The sequence below is a fragment of the Protomyctophum parallelum genome (assembly GCF_964188405.1).
Source record: "Protomyctophum parallelum genome assembly, chromosome: 6".
Classification (NCBI taxonomy): domain Eukaryota; kingdom Metazoa; phylum Chordata; class Actinopteri; order Myctophiformes; family Myctophidae; genus Protomyctophum; species Protomyctophum parallelum.
The window spans coordinates 12,809,690-12,817,452 of NC_139701.1; positions in this window are offsets into that span (position 1 = coordinate 12,809,690).

Consider the following 7,763-nt stretch of genomic DNA (forward strand, 5'->3'; position numbering starts at 1 on the left):
TTAAAATTGTATAATTTGTTTTAAAAAAATAAATAAAAAATAAACTGGTTATGACACCACAAAGATGATGTTGCCGTGTCTTTCGTGTCATCCTTTTGAACTCCACCAAGGCTGCGTTTGACTTGGTTGTGTATGAATAATTTAGGCTTTTCTCTTAACATTCTTTCTTTCTTTTTTTACAATCTGTTTTCTTATTGCCTTTTCCTTTCTCTAAACTAAAGGAAGACAGAAACAAGGACTTTGACTGGGCTCATGGAAGGAGTTTGTTTGAAGTCCCTACTCTCCTACAGTGAAATATGCTATGCTGTATATCTGCCCAAAAATGCATTTCAGTTGAAATAATTATCGTTTATTATAGATTCTACACACACTCCCCATTTTGCTTCTGTATTATTTTGTTTGTTATAGAATTTAAACACAACTCTCTTGATAAGAAACACCTAAGTTACATTAATGAAGATGGGCTCACAGCAATTCTCTCAGAAATAGTTTATTTAATGGGCATTATGTGTGTTTATTTTACTAGTTGTAATCGTAGTTGTAACGAGTTGTAATTGTAGTAAATCAAACCTTTTCTTTCAGATGTAACTTCAGAGTCACTTGTAAAACCAGAACTGATATCAAAATAATATGGTAAGGGGCGATTGTACCTGTTACCATATAGGCTACAGTACAGCCACTGACATCAAAAGTAATGATCTTATACGTGATATATATTTATTGAATCAGACATTCATTTTGCTGGTTCAGATTCAGTCTGCCACATGAACAATTTCAACTCAGCCTCAAGGTGGCGCTATAACTGGCCGAAAAGTGTTTTTACCTTTAACTGCACGGATCTGTGGATAACTTTGTATGCCAACTCCCTAGTTTACTTTTGTTGCCCTTTTATCCAACCACCAGATGAAGGCAAGCTGCAATGTCCTACATTCCTATCCTGGTGGAGACCTGTGCCCAGAAGGGCACTTTTTCTAGTTTATACTCCATTTATTTGGTTACACCGTTTGTCACCCTCTTGCTGCTGTTCATACAGAACCTTCATACAGGGCCTTCATTTTCAGGCCTGTTGAGAACTCGTTCCAATGGGGACAGACATGGATTGAGCTCAGGGCTTCGAGACACTTCCTCACAAATAGTCCTGTTCCGGGTGTTGCCTGTTTCTTTCTCTCCATCCAACTATGGATGATTGACATAATACTGACATAGTTCTGGCAAACACATTATTAAACTAATACAGTATCAACCTTTTTTCTTCTTTTTCGCAAATTTGCCAATCAGATTGCATGAAATCATTAGTTATCCTACAATATGACGTAATCATGCAATGACATTGAAGCCATATAATTGTTCTTTAAAATTGATTGTCCGATACACTAAACATCAGTTGGTGATTTGCAACAAGGAAAACGAGGCGCCTAGCAGGTTCATCTGTGAATTTGTTGTCAACACTCATTGAGGAAGGTGCTGCTGTGTGAAATGTTTCAGCTACTGGACGATACATCTGGAAGGAGAACATGCAGGCACATCTGGAAGGAGAACATAGGAAGTACTGCAGGGCAGGCACATCTGGAAGAAGAACATAGGAAGGACCAGGCACATCTGAAACAAGTAGAACAGGCTGCTGTGGTGGTCAGACACAAGATCTACATTGAAGTACACGTTGGTCTTCAACAGAGTCTTTATGCTGGAAAAAGTTGATCCCAGTGACACCTGCTGGAACAGGAGAACGTGACCTTGATGTTCCCTCCAGCCGTGGAGGCCACACAGCTGTGCTGATAGAATATAACTGTCTACCTCTGAGGGCGGCCTTACTGCAATGTTCTTCATGCATGTCGACGCCCGCATATGGTTCAAACCACATGTTCCAGAGGAGAGGGCCGTCACTCAGCCTGTGTCTTGGGGGTGGTCATGTTTATACATGGAGGATACGGTCCTAGACTAGACACAATATTAATGACACCTACAAGTTGGACACCAGCAGCACAATGGTCTGGCCTTTAATTAACACCAGAGGAACTCCACCTCCTGCTTCATTAGGACCTAATGAAGCAGGTGGTGACCTAATGGTGGTAATGGTAGTAACCTAATGATTATAGGTTACTCTGCCACTGCCACCATCATTGGGACAAAGATGTTTGTATTTAGCAGCTGTGAGCAAGTGTAGCCTACTTCTACAACACTATCAGAGTGTTTGACACAGAGGCCAACCATTGGCTGAACACACCTTCAACACAGCATGTTCGTTGTAACGGATGTACTGCTCATTCAGTATTTACCTACAATGGAGAGCTGTACATATTTGGTGACCATTATTGTGACCCTATCTGCAATTTATTTATTTTACGGGCCTCCAATGATCTGTGGAAATTCAGTCCAGACTCAGAGACCTTCTCCTGGTCAATGGTAAAGAAAATATTCAATGTATTTAATGTTAATATAATTATATTTTCTTTTAACATTGTTGCCTATCATGGTTAAATGATAATAACATAAGTTGACAAATGAATTAATATATTTATATAAGCCCTGAGCTGAATTAAAACAGTTGATTATTTAAATATGGAGTGCCATGATTTTTTTCCACCCTAAAACATGATCATTAGGTATTATTATAATATAAGGCCTTTAAAGATTTTTATTGTAAAATCCCCAAACTTTTTATTTGAAGCCACTATTTTGAGACAAAGTATCTCATCAAATACTTGGCAACAACATATCATGCCATATATCATAGGAAGGGACCTCGAGCTGACTGTCGTTTGATCCAAATATGGTTATTTCCGCTGTACCCAATTCTTTCCCATAAGCGAAAAACTTCGAACCAGCCAGGACTCGAACCTGGAATCTTCTGCTCCGTAGGCAGACGCGTTATCCATTGCGCCACTGGTCCGCTATGTTTCCTCTGTACCAGCAACCAATCATGAAAATAGAAAGGGTGGATTTTCACCTAGCAAAACCAAAAGGTCATTGGCTAAAATAGACTACTAAAATATACATCTAAATGAGCATTTTGAATGTTTATTTTGCATTAGTTTTAAATAACACATGTTTAGGAAGAAAAATAGCACAACATCTCAAAATTGAAAAATTATGATTTATGATTTAAATGCCCAAATTGTAAATTGTATTGCACCTGCCATGTCTCGCCTAGAAATCCACCCTCTGACTATAGTGAGTATAGGCTAATGACTGAATGCACCTTAAAACATATTTAGATGATGATACAGCCATACAGGTAGGTGCCCATGCACTTGTGCCTGATGAGCTGAGAGTTCTGTGGTGACACTGGTGAGCGGGTCAGATCCATGGCATGTAGGGCAGGCCTTTCTATAAATAAATTATCATTGATATATCCATCACAATCGAACTTTTGACGCGTTCACACACCATGCATGTCCACCAGATGGTGCTACTGTAATGACTTGAGGATGGGACCTGTAACAATCAGAGCCGTCCTTGACCTGTCAGGAACGCGTTAGCCATGTGATGGAAAAAGTACTTTAATGTTTTACTAGTAAAAGTATCAATACTGCAATAGATGTACTCCGTTACAAGTATGAAGTCCCGTATTCAAAATGTACTCAAGTAAAAGAACAAAAGTATGGGCATCAAAATGTACTTAGGCTACTACAAGTAAAAGTACGCATATTGCGCTGGCGGTGTGTCCTCTCCTCCGTGTCATCAGTGCCCATACCTGAGGCGGGGTTGGCGAAAGGGCCTTTCTTCTGTGTGGAGTTTGCATGTTCTCCCCGTGTCCCCTAGGGTAGGTAGGTACCAACCAACCCTTTAAATGGGACACATTGCGAACTCAAGTGAAAGCATTGAAAGCACACATGCGCATCTGAAGTGCAGAGGAATATATCGGCATCCATATTTACTTTTATTTAGCCCAATTATAAGGATTTGGTTAGGTTCTCCTAATACAATTATATAATTATATCAGGAGAACCTAACCAAATTGTTATTTTCTGTTGGATTAAATATGTGGCTCTATATAGCCTATGTAAATCATTGTACTTATAGGCTAAACAGAATAATAATTTTATCTCCGTCAATCAAGTCTGTCTGTCTGTCTGTCTGTCTGTCTGTCTGTCTGTCTGTCTGTCTGTCTGTCTGTCTGTCTGTCTGTCTGTCTGTCTGCCTGCCTGCCTGCCTGCCTGCTATTGTGCCTCTATCTCTTTCCTTACCACACACACACACACACACACACACACACACACACACACACACACACACACACACACACCAGGCACAGAAACATTTTCTGTGGTTCTCTCTTCTCAACACAGTGCCGTTCTCGCCTGGTTAGACCCAGCTGGGCTGCAGAGCACATCTATTGCGTGCTGCTGTGTGTGTTAATGGAGTGAAGGTGCTGTGGGTAGGGTGGAGAGGTGTTGCTGACTTGCTGTGAGGGGGAATAATATGATACTTTATGACTGCATAGGTACAAGGAGGGGGGAGTAGGAGACTGAGCCGTTCTCGTGTGGAAGGCCTTTCAAAACATCAGAGACATCACAGATTCATGAGAAACAAGCAAGACAGAGAAAGCAAGGGAGTGAATGGGGTGAGTATTCTACAGATGGGGAATGGAGCAAGACGATTCTTTGTTTTGTTTTTGCAGACGAACCATGGCATGAAACTGAGTTATTTTTAGGGGGTTCATTTTATTTTTAGGAATATAGGCCTACATTCCAAGAATAAATATTTAAAAATACATGAGCGTGAGTTGACATATATTTTTATCCAAATCCTTTCCCACATGCGCTTTTATAATAGTTCTCACGTTCACACAGATTTCCTTTTGCTGCCAAGCTCTTCGTCTCAGTGATGCGCTGATATTTCAGTGAATGAAGAGTTGGCTATATGCCTGTATAGAGGGGGTCAGATTCATGGATCAGCAAGAACGTTGTCCTTGTTCAAAGATTCTTTATTTTCTTGATTGAATCAGTCTTCAGATTAAGTTCAGAATGAAACAGAATTTAGGCTACTATATATCCTCTCTCAGTGTATTTGGGTCTACTCAGTTAGTACCAATAGCCACTTGTGACTTGGCAGGAATACGGTATGTGGACAGCAATCACATAGCAACTAGATTTCAAGACCTATACTATACTCATCCTGAAGAATTTGGAGGCCCAATTTTTAAACCGGTTCACCTGAACCACCTTTGGGTCTCAACCGGTGCTTGGTGTAGAATGAGAATAAGCTTTATTGTCACATCACAGTTTTACAGGTAAAAAAGTGGGTGAAATTAATTCCTATCGTGACAAAAGAAAACAAAGAAAGAGAAGAAGAGAGGGGGGAAAGGAGATCAAGGCAGGAAAATAAGTTTGAGCGCTTTTACCACAAAAAGTACAGGTAAAGCCAAGGGTTTTATTCTATGTGGATCTTAGGTATTTACAAGCTTTTGCTACAAACTGTACAACCGAAGGTAGTATACTATGGATGTATGGATGATGGTGGTTGTGGGTGAGTGGTACTGGTAGGGGGTGCATGGATTAACATTCAAATTATGACCTCATCCAGGCAGGCTCGGCTCCTCCTGCCCCTGAGACCCAGTGAGCTCATGGCTCTCTCATAAAAGAAAAGAGGCATTTACGCATTTTACGGTCCTTTAACTGCCTTAGATGTGTCTCGAGTCTCTCGACCAGTGCAGGCACAATCCAATTTACTTGGCTGGAACCTCGGTAATGGGACATGTCTGTGTGGGAGGAGGGATTACTGTGCCAAGTGAACGAATGCCTCATCTTTCAGTCAGAATGGATATGCTTCAGACAGTGCCTTCGTCATTGAACTCACTATAGAGATCCTCTTGTTCTCCAGGTTCCAGAAGCATCCTTGTTGCCTAAAAGCGGGCCTGACGGGAACATTCAGAAACTAGAAAAATGTGCCCTTCGGCCCACCAGGGCAGGTCAGGTTGTGGCCTCCTGGTGGCGCTATAATAGGCCAATGTGAAAAGGGTGCCATTTGTTCTTACGCCTTCGATGGCAATTGGATGATTTGAGGCAAAATGAGGCAAAAATCCACCTGTTGGTGGTGCTATAACAGGCCGTGGTTCATCGTTGGCATCTAGGGAGTGTGTGTGTGCAAAGTTTGGCATCGACTGGGTTAACGGTGCCGGAGATTAGCTGTACACAGACGGACGGACACACGGACGGACGGAGTGCAAAACATACTCTCTCCCCATGGCTTCGGCCTGGTGGAGACAACACACAGCAACACAGTACAGTCAAACACTTCCCTGCAGCCCAGAGTACAGTCAAACACTTCCCTGCAGCCCAGAGTTTCCCATGGTCCAGTTTTGATTGTCTTGACGATGGGCTCCTTCAGTGACCACAAACCCCCTCTGGCCTCTGCACACATCCTACTGTACATTGGCAGTAGGCCTAATCGTTTTTGAGGGCCGCTATAGCCCCTCCAATGTCTGGCTTTCAAACATGACGACATGTGGAAGCCGCCATGTCTATGGACTTTTAATGTTCGTCTTATTCAACCCCCCCCCCCCCCCAAACAATAAGAAAGAAAACAGGGCTCCACTCGTGACGACATGTGGAAGCCAAGTCTATGGACTTGTAATGCTTGTTTTAATGTTTAATGTTTTGCAGTGACGTCCTGTGGCACTGGCAGACACAGTGGGCGCCCCTCATTTCACACAAGTGCGATGCTTTTGTACAGTGAAAGAATCGCCAAAAACCTTAAATAGTGTCTCTTCAATATAGTAGCTGGGTGATACATTTGTGTGCGATATACAAATGTCTGACGTTAACGTGAATCCAAACAAACAAACAAACAAAAAGAAAAAAAAACATTTAACACTGAAGATATACGTGCTGTCATGACATGAATATTATCTTGCAATCAAAGCTGTAGCTGAGCATCATTGGAGGAGACCCCCCATGCATAGGCATGTGGAACACTTCAGTTCCAAGCTGGTCCCAAAACTCTCAACAGTCATCAGACATTGATGAGACTAGTCAGCTAAATATGGCGAGCTATTATGAATAAATCGGGGCATGGGTTGAGTTCAACTTCAACCACAGCAGCTGGCTCAAGGAGGCTCGAATCCGACCGGAGGCTCCCCCCACCACATGCCACCCCACCCACCGCCACCATCACTCAAATAATACATAATTTACAATACATGACAAATGAATTAATACGTTTTACAAATCCCAGAAAAAACCTGACCCTCTCTCCCATGTGATATTTTGTTTTGCTCTTGTAGTTCTTCTCACTTTACATAACCCCCCCCCCCCCCTTTACTGTACATATTATTTCTAACCGTTTTCTAATGATGTTTTTGCATAGTAGGCTACTGTATATTTATATGTGATTAAATGTTCAGATTAATTGAATATGAAAGACCCCAATGAAAACAAGCCATAGTGCTTTCTTGGGTTACTATTAATCTAATAGCTTAAAGCGCAAATAACATGCATTTTAAAACGGCTTTTAATATTTAATATCATATTGTCTATGTCCATCAAAGTTATTTCTAATGGTTTGAGCCTCAATCACCACTCTGATATAACCAGGCCTTGTCATTTCTTTCTGGACTTTGAAAGCAGTTTTAACTGCAATACCACAATGTCCTGAGGTGGTGGGGGTGCTGATATGCAGAATATTTAATATTTGAATCATTATAATACTGATGCTAGAAAAAACCAGATTCGTTTCCATTCCATGACAGCTTGGAAAATCAACAATGGTGGACATTGTAAACAAAGTGGAAATGCAAATTTGAAACTGAAGACTGAAGAAGG